A 19,488-nucleotide genomic window follows, 5' to 3' on the forward strand; every position below is an offset into this window, starting at 1 on the left:
TTCTCAGAGACCCTAGTTTATGTGCACTCATGACTAGTTCAAAATCTGAGGCAATTTTCACTGTCTGCCACACTCCCCTGTAAGAATAAGAGCACCGTTTTCTGTACTGATTTGCCTAAAAGCAGAAAGGGGGTGGTGGTGAGACCGCATGCACAGATTTAAGCGCTGCATTTTCTAACTTCTAAATGCTTGAATTATCAATCTTAATATCCCCTTAATATACTTTTTTTTTTTTTTTAATGGCTGAAACATCATTTATAATAATGCATGATAATGGCTTATATTTCCAGCACGCCTTTCAAGGCAGCAGGCCTCCAATGTGATTTACAAATTCACTGTAAAGAGGATTCATTTTTTTTTCCCCAGTACTGGAATGAAGCCATCTACCTCTGGCAGTTGTTTTAATTCTACGTAGCAGAGCTAGCCAGCAGTTTAAAGCAGGTAATGACTATCATGTGCAGCCGAAACTCGAGATAGCCCTCATTTTTCTAAAAACAAAATATTCTCTTAAAGTTTTGCAAAAAAATTCCCTGAGATCCTTAGCAACTCCACATAGGCAGGCATAGAGAACTGAGCTTCCCGAGCAATTCAAACCTAGAAACGTGTGAAGGGGAGCTGTGTGATTCAGCCACAGTATTGTACTGCGTTCATTAGTTGGTTTATGCTAACACATGAACAGGACTGGGTGGCAGGGTTGGGAATGGCAGTGTTTGGGTCACAGTGCTCCTGGTCTCTGTATGTGGAGCTCTGTAGCTCAACCTGTTTTCACTCTAGTCTGTAAATCATCAGCGTGTCTGCGAGCGGGTTATGGCAGCCAGTGCTCAACTGTGGAACCAACTGAGGAAAGATTCAGCTTGTTCTCCAGTGTAACAATGCAGGGCTCCCCAGGTTAGCTCCCTATGTCAATAACAACTAGATCAAACTTTGCACTGACTTATAAGTACCAGAGCCAAACAAAGTGTATAATCTGCTCTACATTCATTGATGTCAGTGGAAGAATTTCAGCCCATCCTTACGAGGTTCTGCATCAAGAAAATTAAAATTTTCTTGTATATAGCTACAGAAAACATTTTATTTGAGAAGTCTAATAAAAATAAAATGCAGAGTAAAGGGTTGAGCAACAGCCAGAAACGATCTTGAGACTAACTTCAAACAAATTAAAGCGTCAGACAAAATAAACAGAGGCACTTCTGGGGGCAGGGGAAAAATAGCAGAACACATAATTCTTTTGAGTGTTTTTTCACGTTGGGACTGAAATAAATGATCTTCTGATTTCAAAGCACAGTGTTCCTGAGCTTAGACTTGACTTCAAGTCTCAGCTGTAATTAAGACAAATTACCCTCAGTGTAAATGTTTAGGCATTACAGAAGAACCTGGGCTGGTTCTATCACCAGCGGGATCTGTACACACAAACAGCAGTTGGTACACTACTGTGAGTGATCTATGAAAAAGCTCCCCCCAGTCCTAAGAAACGTAAGTAAAACCAATTTGTGGAGCTTCCAGGAAGCACAGTGCCATCAGCACCTCGGAAAGTCAGTGCTAGGAGCTGATGAATCTCCCAAGTGGAAATGTCACAGAACTATACTAGGCAGTATGCTATATTAGTATTTTCACTAGACCAATTGAAATGACGGAAAAATAAACAAAACAAAAAAGCAGAGAAGACTTGTTACTTGCAAATTTCTATCTGCTTTTTCCTTACTGTATCGGTTTATCTAATACAGGACGTTGCATCTTACAGACCTTGCTCACCACTATCTCTGGACCATCATTAGGGTCACTCCTATCCTACTGCTATCTCTCTTACCACCATTAGCATATCAAGAAGTGTCAACAAAGTATCATGCATTAATTTAGAGTTTTGCAGAACATAGCTGACATCTGCTGCATTGAACTTTAAATATGTATCTAAACATGGTAACTAGTTTGGTTTTGGTACTGAAGTTGGAAAAAAATACGTTTCAATAACAAAATTAAGAGAATTATCCTTAAGAAAACTTGAGGAGAATCACCAGGTTTGGCAACTGAGATTATTAAAGCATATGACTGATATTTCTCACCTATGCCTACCTGTGCAACCTGCTGTAGTGGGCTTGCTTTGCAGGGGGGTTGGACTCGATGACCTCTGGAGATCCCTTCCAGCTCCTAGAATTCTGTGATTCTGTGATTCTCCTTGCAGGAATGCTATTTTTCACCAGTTTGCAAGCATTAACCATGTCACTGCTGCTCCTTAGCAGTACTGAAGCTAGATGAGAGCAAAGTGCTAAGTAATGGTGAGTAAATTAAATTGAGACCAGGCATGAAAATCTTATTTGGAGAAAGTGATAAACGGTGTGCTACAAATTCAGGGAATGCACACCTCCACATTTTGCCTAATGTGGCATACATATATATATACAGATATATATATGTATACGTATATACAGCTTTTTAACCCCTTAAGTACCGATATGTGGGGCTTCACTTATTCAAAATAGATCCTTGCAAGACAAGCAGAAAGTCTTAAAAATTTGCCAAAAGAACATCACTAAAAGATGAAAGGATATTTCTACTTCCTACTAATTTCTGACATTAAAGGATAGCACCACATTTAGTGTAACACCAGTGAAGCTGAGAATAATAGTGCTTCCTTATTAAGGTATTGGGTGGGACAGAACTAAACATGAGTCTGAATGATCACAGGATGGCTTGGGTTGGAAGGGACCTTAAGATCATCTAGTTCTAACCCCCCCTGCCATGGACAGGACTGCCACCCACCAGATCAGGCTGCCCAGGATCCCATCCAACCTGGCCTTGAACACCTGCAAGGATGGGGCATCCACAACGTCTCTGAGTAAACTGTGCCAGCACCTCACCACCCTCTGAGTAAAGAATTTCTTCGAAACATCTAACCTAAATTTCCCCTCTTTTAATTGATATTCCTTAGAATTGCTTAGGTAGTCAAATTTCACAATTTAACCTTTTGTTTAAACCTAAACAAGCTCTTTAGGGTCTGAATCACATTTTTTTTTACCTCTTCTTGTTTTGTCATTTTCACATTAGCCTATGAACTTTCATTTTGCTTCTGCATTAAATGCACAAATGCAACGAGTTGCTTGAGTTGATGCCAAACTTCTGTCTCTAAATGTAATCAGAAAGCCCAGGAAAATGTTGTGTGGAAATATATTCTCTTACGGTTTCTTAATTTCCATCCTAATGGATGGAGATGCAGGGAAAGTCAGAGTTCAGGACTCGTAAGACTGGATTCAAATACGAAGACAAAAAAAATACAGATCTTAAAATAGCAGGCAATGCAGATAACTGTACTATCTCTGCCTTCTTCTCTCTTGAAATTGTTATCTGATCTTTCATAAGACATTTAATGTCCAAGTTCCTTTTGTAAGTTTAAAGGTAGTATTTCATTAAGTACATAGAGCACATTCGGGGATGCCTGTAATAATGACTCTCATTCTTTGCTAATATCAATCCACAAGCACTGACTTTTTATATCCAATCTGTTTCCAGATGGAGTTTTCTCTGTTTTTATTTCAGATAAACAAGTTCTGCCACTTCTGTGATTAGAAGCTTTATCATTTTCCTGGATGACAGTACTTCTTTTTAATTACAGCCACATAATAAAGCTATGAGTATGGCACTGGAGATCATATGGTATAGGAAAAAAACAGTTTCCTTCATTCACCTCCAAAATAACTGTTTAGAGATCCCTGTAATATCACCCTTAAACTGATGTTCTACTACTACTGTTTCAACTCTATGGAAGGGTAGATAATAGCAGGATAAGGGGAAATCACTGTAAGTTGAAGGACGGGAGACTTAGATTGGATATCAGGGGGAAGTTCTTTACCAAGAGAATGGTGAGGTGCTGAAACAGGCTGTCCAGAGAGGTTGTGGATACCCCGTCCCTGAAGGTGTTCAAGGCCAGGTTGGATGGGGCCCTGGGCAGCCTGGTCTAGTATGAAATGTGGAGGTTGGAAGCCCTGCCTGTGGTGGCGGGGTTGGAGCTTGATGATCCTTGAGGTCCCTTCCAATCCAAGCCATTCTATGACTCTATGACTCTAAACTGAATTCTACTCAGAACTAAGCTAGCAAACTAAGTTGAACAGTGTCTGATTTGAAGGCTGAAAATGATTACAGGACCATAGCTTCTATTGTTTATGTCAATAAATTAGTATTGAGGAGCATGTTGCAAAATTTACTGCCACCAAAATCGTGTTTCCTGCATTTACATCAATATCCTTGTGTATTTACAATTTGCAAGGGATCCTGAATAAAAGAGATCAGTATGCTACAAATATCTGATTAATAGCATTGCTTCATAAATCACCTTGGAGACTGGCCCTCCTGTCCAAACCCCAGGTCTAGGCATAACCCAATCAGCGCTGCCAGTGCAGAGGTCTGGTTGTGAAAAGTATGTGGTAACAGTTTAACTGTGATGAACAACACAGTGGAGCTCTGAACAGCACAAAGTGAGGTCCCAATAGTCATTCCTACAGACAACATCTACTACTAGCAGCAACAAGAGGACAATCCACAAAATTAAGAATTAAATGAAAATAGGGGCAAAAGAGAAAACAGGTTTTTATGGGCAAAAGAGAAAATAGCTTTTGTCTCTCATTTGTATCTCACTGCAAAATTGGAAGGGAGCAGAAAGTAACAAAACTTATTAAATACATATATCTTTGTATAGTTGCATATGATTTCTGTCATGGTGCGGATTACGAGCTGATTTGCAAGATTTGCAGTAGAAAGCACATTTACTTAAGCCATTTATGCTGTATAAAGGAAAAAAAAACCTGCAACATTTCATCTGTTGAGCAAGACAACAGAGAGATGTAATTCTCTAGCATGGTAGAAACAGGGAGAAAACACATCACACAACCATAACTAATTTTTAGCCAAGACAAAGAAACTTCATTTACATGTCATGTTATAAGCAGAAGGGACATTAACTTTTTACATGAGCAGATAGTCATAGGACAAGGGGGAAGGGTTTTAAGCTAAAACAGGCAATTTTGATTGGATGTCAGGGAAAAAAAATCTTCACCATTAGAGTGGAATAGGTTGTCCAGAGAAGCTGTGGATGCTTCATCCTTGAAAAGGGATCAGTGGTTCAAGGCCAGGGCAGATGGGGCCTTGGGCAACCTGATCTAGTGCCTGATTTAGTGGTTGGATCCCCAGCCAATGGCAGGGGCGTTGGAACTAGGTTATCTTTGAGATCCCTTCCAACGCAAGCCATTCTATGATTGTATGATTCTCTGATCTTTAGACAAAAACTAATAAACCACTATACCATGGTAAGTACAAAACTTTTTTATATAGTTCAGTTTGTTGTGACATATTATTGTCAATATTACGCCAGGCAGATGTACCAAGCTGCTGAGAAGATGAGGATATTAATCAGTTTTCAGGGAAAGGCTTATCTGTAAATCCTCCCAAGCCATAATCCCAAAAACTGAACTGAATGACTAGTCTGAAGCTCTGAGAAAGTTTTCAAAGTAGTTCTGAGAACTTCCACCTCAACTGAAACCTCCATGGGAGATTATGTGCTGGTGGTATTTGGAGAACAATTCAAAGGCAGCAATCTCCAGAGAAGTCCCCACTTATGGAATTTTTCAAGGTTGGCATTTATGAAACCAGATATTTTTGAACACTCTGGATATATGAAGGGAATCTCTGAAATTATTAAGTGGCCCAGCTTTTTTTCTTTTATTTTCTTTTTTTTTTTATCTCCACACTGTAGATCAAAGTTTTTAACTCTCTGCTATCTATGACAAGAGCTTAAATAGTTGAGCTCCCCGTGGAAATAAAATATATATATTTATATAGCTATGTGGTATGGCTGCGTGTGTATTTTCTGCATGTCAAAGCTGGAATGCTTAACATATTAATTCACTGAGTTCGACTTTCTAATGCTAGCTCCTTTAAGTCATTAGAGCTCCTTTTTTCACTCTAATCCTCTTATATGGTGATCAGTCTGAGTCTGGCTGCATCTTTTAAGAATATTTTTAAGTTTCTGGCACAGATGAAGGAAAGTTTTCTCTTGATCTACTTCACAGACTCCAACATATTAGTTAGTAGTTCAGTGTAATCCTTAGGCCTAGAATTGTTTTGAGGCAGTTCTCTGTTTTTTGTGTTCCTCATTATGAATGAAAGGACGTTTCTTTTAAATGTGTTATGGTTGTTGAAAACTGACCAGCAAAGAACTAAATGAATTTAAATGGATATGGCAAAGACCGTAACAGCCATTGTAACGTGCTTCAACTGGAAGAACCACCAGCAAACCCTTTTCTTTAGTGAGTCATTCCTAAAATTGCTCATAACACGTTTCTTCTTCTTACTCTAATTATCTGCCAATAAAGTCTGCCTTTGCACAAGCGCTGTGAGAGTATAAACTAATCTCAAGACACCAGGCAGACACTACATCACGAACAACAAAACTTCCAGTCACCTCTGACTCAACTTTCTATTTCTGAAGATAAATAAATCCATCTCTCATTAACAGACTTCCTGTTGTTCGCTACAGTACTTTAAAAGGCAGAAAAATCATTTGTAATAGTAACATCATGTTTCAGAGTTTGAACACATCAAAGAGAAGCCCTTGCCACCCCCCCTTACTTCTCAGCTACAGGGCACAGCAAAACTCACTAAAGCAATGGGCAATAACATATTCTTAACAGAAGTTTAACTGCTCTGCTATTCCCTCTGTGATCTTTCAAACCTCATTTAAAGACAGAACTTCATTTATCCACCTCAGCAAAAAGCTGCAGACAGCAAGCTGCTTCCTCTTTCTCTTTCTTTCAGTAGGAAAAAAAAAAAAAAAAAAAAAAAAGAAGAAGAAAACAAGGAAAGAAGTCAGCATAAGGGCAGTCCCACATCAACTAATCTCTGCAGTAAATTAATTAAACAATTATATTAGCCAAGCCTTCACTTCTGATGTGGCACAGCTGACATTAATTGAGCCACAATCAAGATAGTAATTCAGGTTAATTGGATTTCCACTGTCAGCAGCTATCAGCTTGTTTCAATATGCTGCTGTCATTTAAGAATAATTAATCATGGATGACTTTATTGGATGGCATGTGCTGACAGCTGATGGTGTGGTGATGCTTGAAAAAGTTGGTGATTGCTGTAGGCCTGCTGAACAGCAAGGCTGGTTTCATTCCTAGAGATTATTCTAAACCCATATTCTAACTGCATCTTGAGACCCAAAATTTGCTACCATGAAGTGTTGGCAGTGATATTCACTGACTCTTGCATGTGCACAGAGAGAAAAAGTGGTCTGCAGAATGAAGCAGCCATTCCTATTGAAATAATGCTACAAAAGGTCAGAGGGAGATGCATGTTCTATTGCAGCCTTCAGGCATACAATTATTGTTTGGCTATTGCTACAGTGGCAAAAGATTCAATAACACAACAGTTCATATATTGCAAGAACTGAAATGCCAAGCTTGATCCAGTGTTATTTGCTTTTCTTCATTCATAATAGGCCATTACTTTCGTTAACATCTGATAATATAATTTATTCAATCTGTTGCCAGAATTTCTGCAAAAATGTCAAGGAACTTACGAAGGCAAGTTTTATGTATTAATAACTTGAAAAAAAAAAAGATAAAACTGTTGTGGGAAAGTGGAGAAAAAAAATTAAAGTGTAAGATGAAAATAATTTTGAGTGTTCCATAAGGAGTAGCAGGAATACATTATGCTTCTGGGGGGGAAAAAAAAAAAAGGCAATTTAAATTTGAGTAAAGAAAAAACCTTAACATCAAGATCTATTAGACTGTATAATTATTTCCCAAGGGGGAAAATATACATAGATATTTAAAATTAAAGTACAATTTTAGGATATTCTTTACAGAGTTCTAAAAATTTATATCAGAAATGGCAACGCTAATTTGATAGCAAGACGGAGAAAATTTTTTTTAAGGAATATGATGCTTGCTTAACTGCCAGCACTAGAAGGACAGAGTGAACAGAAGCAAATTTCCAAGGGAAAATTGAACACCGTGGGTGATGAATTTGGGTCCCTGTTTTTTAGCAAAACGCTGAACAGAAGACTGGAATATTCGGTACTCAAACAGTGGAACACAAATTCACAATTTGAAGACGTATTTTTTTTCTGCAAGAGAGAAACCTGAATAGGCAGAAGAATCCTTTGTTGTAAATGGATTAGAAGAAACCCACTGTAGATACAAACGAGCAACACATGTTAAGCTTCTGATCTTCAACTTTTTATATACTTATGGCCAAGACCTGGTTACCTCCTTAGTCTTATTTACTTGTGAAGTTTTCACTTTTCAAATATCCCTCTTGGTTTAGATGCAGAACAGCACGGTCTATTAGAAACTAGAGGAATCCTTTCTGGAATCCAACCTAAACTGAGCGACAGGCAAAAAGAACTAAACAAAGAGTTTTATTATATTCAGTGTCTCTGATCCAAATTGAGTCCAGACATACAGCAGGGAGTTGTTACTTAAAAAGAAACTGAGAATGTCAGTAAATTGCTTTTGTTGTTATTTTTTTATTGATCCATGATTCCACTAAATTTTGTAATGATGCTTTATTAAATTCAGGGCATAGATGAGTTCTACAACCACAGAGTCCCATAATAAATAGGCAAAACGCTGCTCTACAAATGTACATTAAAAACATCCTGTGCTTTTCTGGTGTTCTCTGTGATTATTTCCAACAGATAAAAATTGAATCTGAATCTGTGTGTTTTTAAAATCTTTTTTTTCCCTTCTAACCAGATCCTCTTAAAGTAGGACTGATGTGCCCTGTCATTAGCTCTGTAATTTACAAGAAAATGGGTTTTTTGTTTGTCAGCTTCTTTCCTTGCTCCCAAGAGTTCCAAAATTCCACAGATTTAATCATATTTGAGAGAGGAACAGAAATCCCTAATGTAGTCACGTTCCTATTGATGCCTTGAAGAGAAGATATCCAGTCATTTGGTTTGGCAGCAGTCAACTGGTAAAACTGCAAACCTGTTCCCAAATAGTGTGGCTTCTAGAAACATCATGCTTTTCCAGTATAAGCAAAGGGAAGCAAGTTTAGGAAAATAGAAATTTAGAGTGGCACAGCTGGCATCAAGCAAGATGCTACTCATTCTCCTGCTCACCAAATAACCTGGTTTTCAGTCCAAGGATCTCAGAGAATGCTTCTGTGCTATAGGGAAATGCAATAACCTGTTACCCACGAAAACTGCTGCCCCACCAGAAGGCTCAGTAGGTTACAGGTTTAAGGAAAATCCTGTAGTAGGCTGTAACATGATAGAATAATTCATTTTTCACTCTCCTGTTAAGGTAAGATCTATATCTGGCTAAAGTATTTCCAGCATCACAGTGCATGACAGTTTCAGAGACTTCATGGCTCTTATAATACCTCTTTGAGACACTGCAAAACTGTTGTCTTAGTTCTGTTTTTTTGTTGTCGTTGTTGTTTTTGGTACTGATTAAGTTTTTGTACTGTGAAGATTTTCAGTGCCATTCAGCTAATACTGAAATTTTCTGAAGATTTTGCCTCGTACACTATTGTAAAACAATTTCTGCTTGAAAATCTTTTACGTATGGGCACTACAATACAAAGTTCCATAACACAAAGTTTCCCTTCTGGATCCATTTAAGGATAAATTCTGTAACCAGGAAATATGTCACAAAGCAGAACGATTAAGTCATGTCTTTTGCTTCTCAATCAAGCAAAGAACTATAAAAGACATTAGATCAAACTTGTGAAATGTTTTCATTGTCACTGGTTCTGTGCCACTGATTTCAGTTTGGAACACCAGAAGAACATACACAAGTGATGCTAAACAATCTAAGTGTCATAAACTTTGTCTAAAAGGTTTGGTCAGAAAACAAGGAAAACAGCCAAAACTGAAGTACTCCAGAGCAAGTCAGATGTTTATAAGACAAAGCTGTTACAAAATTTTAGCAGTAAGGAGGCCAAAGGCTTAACTGACCATGAATATTGGACTACCCTCCTATCTCCAGACTTAAATAAATAATGATAATAAGAAATAAAATGCAAATGGAAGCAAAAATTGGCTTTGCAGGCCAAAATTTCTGCACTACGGACTTTGTTTTTCAACTAAGCATTTACTTCTCCAGGGTCTCACTCCAGCATCCTTCTTAAGTTAGTAAATATATTTAAAAATATGAGGAAAAGACTAAGCCAATAGGCTAGTTAAATTGCACGTATCACATGAACTGTAGAATTCTCTTCCATCAATGCCAGAGCAAAGCTTATGGTGGGTGAATGTAAAACATGTTCAATGGGTCATAAGGGCTTGGAACACTCTTGGCTTTCAGCTGTCTACTAACTTTTGGTCTACCATGCTTCAAGGAGCTTAAAGAACATGTCAGTGGTGGGGTTGCCACCTTAGAACTTTCACTGGAGACAAGAAGTAGAAAAAAAGGAATATCTAAGGAAGTTTGAGCTCTGACTCCAGTGCCATTCTGGGCAATAATCCATACACCTTGTTCCTTGCTAGATTTTGTTTTATTTTCTCTCATTCTTTTCATGCAGAGATCTTGGAACTGTTTTCATTTTTTTGTTTAAATAAGGCTCAGAAATGGTCCATATGGCAGGCAGGTGAATGTTGTTATTTTATCATTGTGGAAAGACATGCAGATGATATTTTCAAGAACAAAACAAACAAACAAAACAAAAACAAAAACAAAAATGTATCTTTTCTCCACCTGTTTAATTGAGCTGAAATTTTATTAACAGTTTGGGGTGCAAGGGGGAGATTTTTCATTATTTGTTTGTTTCACAAAGGTAACAGCATGACAGTGGAATATTTGTTTTTATAATTGTCTGCACTTGTAGCTTAATCCCTCACAGCACATTATCATTAATAACAGATTACAAAGTCCTCAGATACTTGATGTAGAAAATTGCAGAAAAATATCAAGGTGCCTCTCCTTGGATGATTAGCAGAAATACTACCTGATGTGGCTTATTCTTTAAGAAAATGTGAATGTCTCAGATTTACAAATTGCTAGTACCTAGATGTTACTTTGTCTTGAAAAGACAGAATTAGGCTGTTCTTTCTAAGCTTCTGCTGTAACAACAGCTCATAAGAAGGAGAGGTGGGTAGGGATGTTGCATTTTGTATTTCCTGAAGTGAGCAGGAATAGCTTTGGAGGTCTACTCAAATTCACACCCTACATGCTTAGCCTGTAAAACCTGCTATAGTTGCAGCCTTTTTAGACACATCAGGCTGATGTGTTCAAGGTGATGGAACTAAAGGAAGTACCGTCTTTCTGTAATGAGTTTTTCTGTTGGTCTCATTAGCTGGGCTTGGGTGTAGGTCTCTTGATTGTCATCTTATAACTGCTGTGAATCAATAAATGAACATGTGGGTGCAGTGGTGAAAGAGAATAAAGCGTATGTTTAAAAAAAAAGAGTTTTCCCTTTTTTATAGAGCTTTTTATCTTTTCCTTTACTTTTCCTTGCAGTGGAAGATTCCAGTCACCAGACTATTTTTTTAAGAGTATAGAAGTCCTTGGTTAGCAGACAGATGTGAAGGCACCAGAAAATCCACGTCTTCCAGAAGGAAAAGAAAATACAATATAGTATTTTAACAAATACTATATAGGTAGTATTTCAACTTATCTGCTGTCTCCTACCCTAGTTTGGAATTGCAGTGCAAAAGAACTACCTGTTGGACAAAAGATATTCTGAGCCTGTAGCCTATTCAGCCCTTCATCGTACCAGGGCAACCAACACAGATGCTGGTACTGTTCTTAACTGGATTTTGTCTAAGATGAGTGAAGACCTAAAAACAAGAAGGCAGGATTGAGTTCAGGAGTGCACTGTGACAGATGACAGAGTCATGTCAGTGAAAGGTTATGTCAGAGGTCTAATACCAGAACATATACAAATGCATACTGCTGTGTATTTGCCCAGCGTACATACATATTTTTGTTGTATACAGCTGCAGTACTGAAATTTGACAGATGCTGAGACCTCTCCTTGGAAGGTGAGGGATAGCCTTGAGGGAGAGGATGGCAATGGATTTAATCATCATCTGGCAGGTGGAGATTAAGAGCCACCTTTGGGGATTTCCTAGCAAGTCAGAATTCAGCCTTGCAGTTTTCATGGACTCACAGAATCATTAAGGTTGGAAAAGACCTTCAACTGTCAACCCATCAGCATCATGCCCACTAAACCACGTCCCCTAGTGTCACATCTGCAGCTTTCTCGAAAACCTTCAGGGAGGGGACTTCATCACCTCCCTGGGCAGCCTGTGCCAATACCTTACCACTTTCTGAGAAGAAATTTTTCCTAGTATCCAACCTGAACGTCCCCTGGCACAACTTGAGGCCATTCCCTCTCTGTTACCTGGGCGACTGACTTCCACCTCTGTAGAACCTCCTTCCAGGGAATTACAGAGTGCCATAAGGTCTCCTCTGAGCCTCCTCTTCTCCAGACTAAACAATCCCAGTTCTCTAAGCTGTTCTCCTTAAGACTTGTCCAGACCTCTCCCTTCGTTGCTCTTCTCTGGACACACTTCAGAGACTCAATGGCCTTACAGAGTAGGACCCTCAATTTCATTGCAGCTTTGGGTTTTAACTTGTAAAATTGCATAAAGAGGAGGAATAATCTTTTCTAGTTCAATACTGTCTCACCAACCATACTTATAATGCAAGGAGAGGTTGTGTGAAGGCAGCATGCTGCAAAGTTTAACTCTACAGTGCTGAACTGACGGACCTGACATGACAAAGACCATGACATGACCAAGATGCTTTCAGCTTACTTGCATACTTCTACTAAATATCTGGAAACCAAAGGAAACTGGAAATTCTTACATATGAATAAATGTACTTAACTGAAATTATGAAAATCTTTTCAGAAGATCAAAAACAAATCACTTCTGATGCTAAGGACTTTATTAAATAAAAAGGCCCAAGAAGGTGAGAAGGATGGGGAGAGGGGCAGTAAGAACTTTTTGTCAAAGATGCAGCTACTTATTAAAGAATTATTAACAATTCAGAATAGAAGAAGTATTTCTGAGTAATCATTGTGGAATAATTCAGAATTTTGAATATGCAGTGGTGACCTAACATAAATCATAGAATCATAGAATGGCTTGGGTTGGAAGGGACCCCAAGGATCATCAAGCTCCAACCCCACTGCCACAGGTAGGGCCACCAACCTCCAGATCTGGTACTAAACCAGGCTGCCCAAGGCCTCATCCAGCCTGGTCTTGAACAATGCCAGGGATGGAGCATCCACAGCCTCTCTGGGCAGCCTGTTCCAGCACCTCACCACTCTCTGTGAAGAACTTCCCCCTAACACCTAATTTAAACCTTCCCTACTTGAGGGAGGTTGTCCTGTCACTATCTACCCTTGTAAAAAGTTGATTCCCCTCCTGTTTATAATCCTCTTTTAAATACTGGAAGGGTTTAAAGGATATAAAGTCCAGCAGCAGACACTGTCGTGGGAATTTCTTATAACTACCAAAATAAATCAGAGAAAATGAAGTTAATCCATAAGCAATAAAAAAAATTAAAAACAAAAAAGACAACAAAAATTGAAAGCAGTTATGAGAAATTTCAGTTTGTGAAACATGGAAGTCGTGAGGAGCCACTAATAATGCATCAAAATTGTAGTGGCTGCCTCTTAGATCAGGCTAGTGTATCCAAGATAAAGTGACTTTGTTATGCCTGATTATGATGGATAGAGATGAATTACTTACTGGATTGAAAAGATGTAGTTTCCTAGGGATAAGTGTTCATGATTTGATTACATTCAATATGAAAAACAGAATAAATTCTTAATCACTAACTTCTTATATATATAACTGGTACTTCAAATGCGTGCATCTCCTAAAGATGAGAAAATTTTAGGCCAAATTGACAACAGAAATTATAAATAGGGAAATGAAAAAGAGAAGTCGGAGAGCTTAAAAGAACAGACAATTAGCTGGCCAGCATGCCTTGATCTCGCAATCAAAAAATGAAGACCTTTAGTGAAAACGTCACCCTGATTCACTGATAAAGTGTAGGCAGTAATTAAAAATGTGAAGAGTCACACTGTGAATGGAGGATGAATGTCCACTGCTATCTTCTAGTTTTATATCCAGCAGACTGTATCACTACATTGATAACAACAGCTCTTCTCAAGTTAGCACCAATGCTGTATCTATAGTCTTGACTCCCCACAAGGGACACCCAAGACTCACCAGAAGCTGATATATCCTCAAACCTTAGTGATGACAGAGGCTGACAGACAGTTAATATGTCTCAATTAAGAGATGAAGCTTAAAAATGTAAATACAGTAAAAATAGACAAGGAGAAGCTTAATGTACCAGTAGAAACAGTTCCAGGCAGGCTAAAGAACTGAGTTTGGGGGATTTGCTAGAGAAAAGAAAAGAAAAGAACTTCAGCAATGTCACAGTCCAATTGAAGTGGAAAGAGAACACTGCTATTAAAAACACAAAAATACAAAGCCATTCAAAAAATGCTTCTATTGTGTGTTTTGGTAATGAAGGATGTTGTGCTTATATGCCTTGATGGATTGTGTTAGGAAGATAGAAGGATTTCAAACAACTTTTATGCTCTTTTATCTGCAAGTCTGGAAAGCATTTTCCCAAGGGTTCTGAAAGAGACAGCCAAGCAGACCTGGCCCACTGGTGTGTTAATAAATGCTAATAAACGCTGAGATACGGAGGAAGCTCCAAAGTGCCGAATGAATGTTGATCTTGCATACTTGTACAAAGAAAGGCAAGAGGAGTATGAGAAGTAAACAGAGTATGTTTAATCTGTACAGTTATTTCCATGGACTGAAAAAAAAGTCAAATTTAACTTTGTGGAAAAGCCTTCCGAGGCGCGTGTCATTGAGGAGCAGACATCAGTTACTTTCTAATTAGAAACAAGGTGCAATGTTTTTGAGGTTGATTAACCACTGGAACAAATGGCATCATTTCTGGGCCTGCTTTGCTAGTTATGTCTGGATACCTTAATGGAATAATGCTTTTAAAAACACAGTTATGAGACTCCATGGGCAAGTAATTGGGCAGGTTCATAAGTAATCAGACAGGTCATCTAATTACTTACGAAAATTGATGCATTATCAATGCTACATACAAAATTCTGTGAAGCTTCACCATTTGAAGTCAACAAAAGGAAAGCAGGAGTATTTCAAGCATCAGATGTGTAAGCCTGTGAGAAAGAGAAGGAATGTGTATTGCCTAGATTTTGTACTTGTCTTGAATATAAGCTGCCAAAGGGACTTATCAGAACTGTATAACTGTATTCTACGTAAATATACTCATAAAATATGGAATCTGAGATAAAACTGTTTAGTTATATTTAGGCTATACTTCAGATAAAATACTCCAGAAACATGCAATTTAGATAGATCCATGTGAAGTGTATTTATTTCTAAAGTGGTGCTGTCTACAACACAATATTTCCTAAGTGGATTAAAAACACCATCATTTAAAAAAAAAAAAAAAAAGACAAAAGGATGAGTTGCACTGAAAAAAAGATGATAAAACAATGGCAATGTGTAAACAACACAACCACTTTATTGAGGAATTCGAGTTACACAAAGCATTTATTAGTTCTCCAGTCAGGGAAGATAATGCTACATTATTTTCTTTGTAGGCATAGCCTACATAGGGTATGTAGAAGTTGGGAACATGTCTGCTCCACAAAGGTAACTTTTTTCAAGGTAATAAGGGATAGTTAGAAAGGAGGCAATGATGGGAACTAAGTGTTGTGAGTTATACTGATTTATAAGAACAAGTGAGAATGTAGGAAAGTTTCTGCCAGCATAGGAAAGTTTATTTGATGGAATTCTTCTAAAGTGGGAGAAAATCACAAGAAACAAACCTCCTAGTTGGCTACAGGCCACACTTCCAGGAAGGAGGAACCTTGCAGATGTGAAAAAAGGGGCCCCACAATAGGAAACTGCAGAGCCCAGCAAACACATGTGGGTGTGCAGGGGAAAAGAAGAGAAGAAACAAGAGGGAAGATAAGTAAAAAAGGGTACTAAAAGGGACAGTTGCATATAAAATAGGGCCAGTCTTGTCTGGCTGATCCCTGCAGAAGAATACCACTGCCTGTCTTATCTTCTTTTATTTTCTCCTTAAATCTTATACCTCGGTGTATACATGTTCTCTTCCATGTGTGTGTGTATGCTGCAAGGCAGGCATGGGATCTGGACAAGGATGTCTGAACAACTTGATCTAGTTGTAGATGTCCCTCTTCATTGCAGGGGATTTGTACTACATGACCTTCAAAAGTCCTTTTCAACTTAAACTATGATTCTATGTTGGGCTAACATAGAGAGAAACAGAGAGTTCTTTCCAGTCTCAAGAGATCCATGAGGGGCAAGTGGGATGGATAGAGGGGGCTGTGCAGAAAGGTCTGCCTGTGAGGCTTAAATGGTATACTCTGTAGTTAGGTTTAAAATAGTGAATTCTAGAGTACTTCCATGTTCTCCAGTACTTCCATGACCCCAGTATATCCCTGCACCACAATGGGGTGGAAATGTTTGTGTATTCACTGCCCTACAGGACTCCAACATTATGACTCCACATGGAAGTTACAGGTTGTTTCAGGAAAGTTTGAGTCTGAGTGGTTGAGGGACAGGACCTCATGGCATAGTGAGGAACGCTCTGCATGCAGGCAGTTCTTAGAAAGAGAAGGCCTGAGTTTCAGACTGGATTCATTTCACTTAACTGTAGCTATCTACAAGTACACTGGTTTGCCAATAAGCAACAAAAACGTTAGAGGACACTGGAGGTGAAGCGAACTGGGGCCAGGAAGAATGGGTTGAGGAGGAGATACTTTAGTCTTTAACACCATCCAACTTTCTTGTAATTTGCAATAAGCTTAATGAATTTTCCTCAAATCAAGTCTGTTTTACCCATGGTGGTGATTGGTAAGCAATCTCATCTTTCTCTCAACCCAAGAGCTTTTTCTTCTTGCTTTCTCCCCTGTCCTGTTGAGCTGGGGGATGCCTAGCCAGCTCGCTACAGTTCTTCACCACAAACAGTTAAAAAGCATCTGAATATGGTGCAAATGCCAAGCACACTGTACTCAGAAGTACTGCTCAGACACTGAAGTGTAGATATAATCTACACAGCTATAAGATCTTCACTGCTCTCAAAGCTGATGGAGAGCGATCTTGATAAAAAGACGGAAAAGTGAATGCACATAAAATACCAAGGACACACTCTACCAAAATAGGAATTAGTTAGGAAAAGGACAACCGGTGTCTCTGAATCAAAAGCTTATTGACAAGGTTTGGCGGCCTAAGACTAGATGAGCAAAGAGCAGATCAGGGAGAATGCTATCTTTTTCAGTGAGCCTATGTAGCTAACACAAGCCCCAGAACAACCCACAAGGACTCTGCTGCAACTGTTAGTACACCTACTGGCCAAATTGGTCCAGCCAAGACAATGCCTGTAGATACTCTTCTACTTTTGTCACATTGTGAAACGGAAAACAAAACAAAACAAAGCAAACAAACAAACAAACAAACAAAAGGAAGATGGAAAATGGATGAGAAGATCATCAAAGGCAACTTGCAAAAAACTTGAGAAGCTAACAAGCAACCTGAATTTCTCTTCCTGAGAAACCATATCAGGAGATGAATGGTCATTGCTTGCCTTCCAAAAAGTTACAGTAATGCCAGCCCATGGCTATGTTTTTCAGTTGCTGTTACATTCCCTGCTCTGTGATCTCTTTCACACTCATTTCAGCATGACCTACAACAATTCAGTGGAGCTCTAAGGATAGAAAACAGGCCTTTAAAAACATATTTATTTATTATGCCATTGTTCAATAATCACTTGGAGGGAAGAAGGCATCTGTTTGTTGGCTATAAACTCACTGGTGATCCACACTCCAGATTACTCCTAACACCGCTGCTAGGAATTCCTATAGCCCTGGAAGGCAGTTGAAATCTGCTCGTGTTTGTATGACCTGTTCATGCCATCTGCTGATGTAGATGGCTTCACATCACATCAAGACTACCTGTGGTGATAGCATGACTGTTTGCACTGTTGTTTCCCATAATAAAAGCTCGCAGGATCATTTTAATAATGGGATAACCATTCTAGGAAGATGTTACATCTGTTTCCTATCTGGTGCCATTTATAATTCATTACTAAGCCAGTGCCAAGAACTCTGACCATGTTGTACCCGACAGTATTTTGCACACAATTCAACAGTCAGTCGCAACTGGTGCTGGAGAGCAGGTTGAACACCTTTGAAGGGAGGCAGTATGAAGTTCTGCTTCTATAGCCATTTCCAGTTCTTTCCTTGTCAAGAAAAGGCAGTAATGCTGTTCTCATGGAGGTAATGGACACATTTCATCACTGAGACAAAACAGAAAGACTTAACTATTCTATGCTGCAACACAGAAAAAATATTGAGAGAAAGAAAAATCTGAAGTCTTGCTTACTTCAGGTTGGATATTAGGAAAAAAAAATTAGTCTGAGAGAGTGATGAGGCTTTGGAACAGGCTGCCTAAGGAAGTGGTGGATTCACTGTCCCTGGAGGTGTTCAAGAAGTGTGCAGATGTGGCAATGGGGGACACAGTTCAGTGGGCATAGTGATGATGGACTGATGGTCGGAACTGATGATCTTAGAGGTCTTTTCCAACCTCAATGATTCTGTGATTCTGTGATACTTTAAACAGCAAAAGTGCCATTGAGTTCCATATTTTATTTGAAAAGAACAAGTGAAGGTGCAAGTAAAACAAAGGAATCATTTTGTGTCTTAAAAATCTCAGTCTACTCGCATGCCTTCATGCCTCCAGAACTGTTAAGCAAGAGAAAGGAAGAGATACTGACTGGGCCATTTTAAAGTGGCATGCTTCTTTCTAAAAATGGGAACATTCCTCTGTTTAAATGGAGTCTGTTTGACTGATGGTATTACTACATCATTTTCCACTCTCTGCTATTCTGAAACAGAAAGAGTAATCAATCATTTACTTATCATAGGAGCAAAACAGACTTTTCTTGGAAGGAGGGTAAAAAGTGCTACAATAAAGTAATTTTGCCAATTTGAGTGTTCCACTTGACAACTATTTGCATAATAAGGTTTTGCCAAGATAAGAAGATTGGTAATTTTCAGCAGTATGGAGGGGATTGAAGTTTTTAAGCTTTTTTGCCCACTATCTACATACTCACAGACCTCCGCTCTTGATGTATGGTTCTTTTTAAAGTCCTCCATCTGTCTGTATTGTGTAATGAATTCTGTCACTCTCAATTGTGCTCCTGAGCAGTGAGCAGTGGAAGGAAGTTTGCATTTTGATTATAAAAAAGGTACCGTCAGCTCTTATTACAATGGAAAACCCATTTCCATGTGAAATTTTAAGGCACTTATAAGCTTAGTCTCCCTCTCAGAAGCCATCTGTAGATCACACCATCACTATTTGACAGGGTGTGCAGAGGGCTGGGCTGCAGTGGCAGGAGAGAAGTTCAGAGAAATGGAAGTAAATCCAGTTGCCTCCTTAAGAAGCTCATG

At 38.7% G+C, this 19,488-nt stretch overlaps 1 protein-coding gene across 14 annotated transcripts in view; it reads right to left on the bottom strand.

Moving 5' to 3' along the window:
* TSNARE1 (t-SNARE domain containing 1) overlaps positions 1-19,488 on the bottom strand; it is a 483,485-nt gene that overhangs the window by 76,142 nt on the left and 387,855 nt on the right. The window lies entirely within an intron of this gene.

Source organism: Gallus gallus, chromosome 2 (assembly GCF_016699485.2).
Source record: "Gallus gallus isolate bGalGal1 chromosome 2, bGalGal1.mat.broiler.GRCg7b, whole genome shotgun sequence".
In the NCBI taxonomy this organism is placed as follows: Eukaryota; Metazoa; Chordata; class Aves; order Galliformes; family Phasianidae; genus Gallus; species Gallus gallus.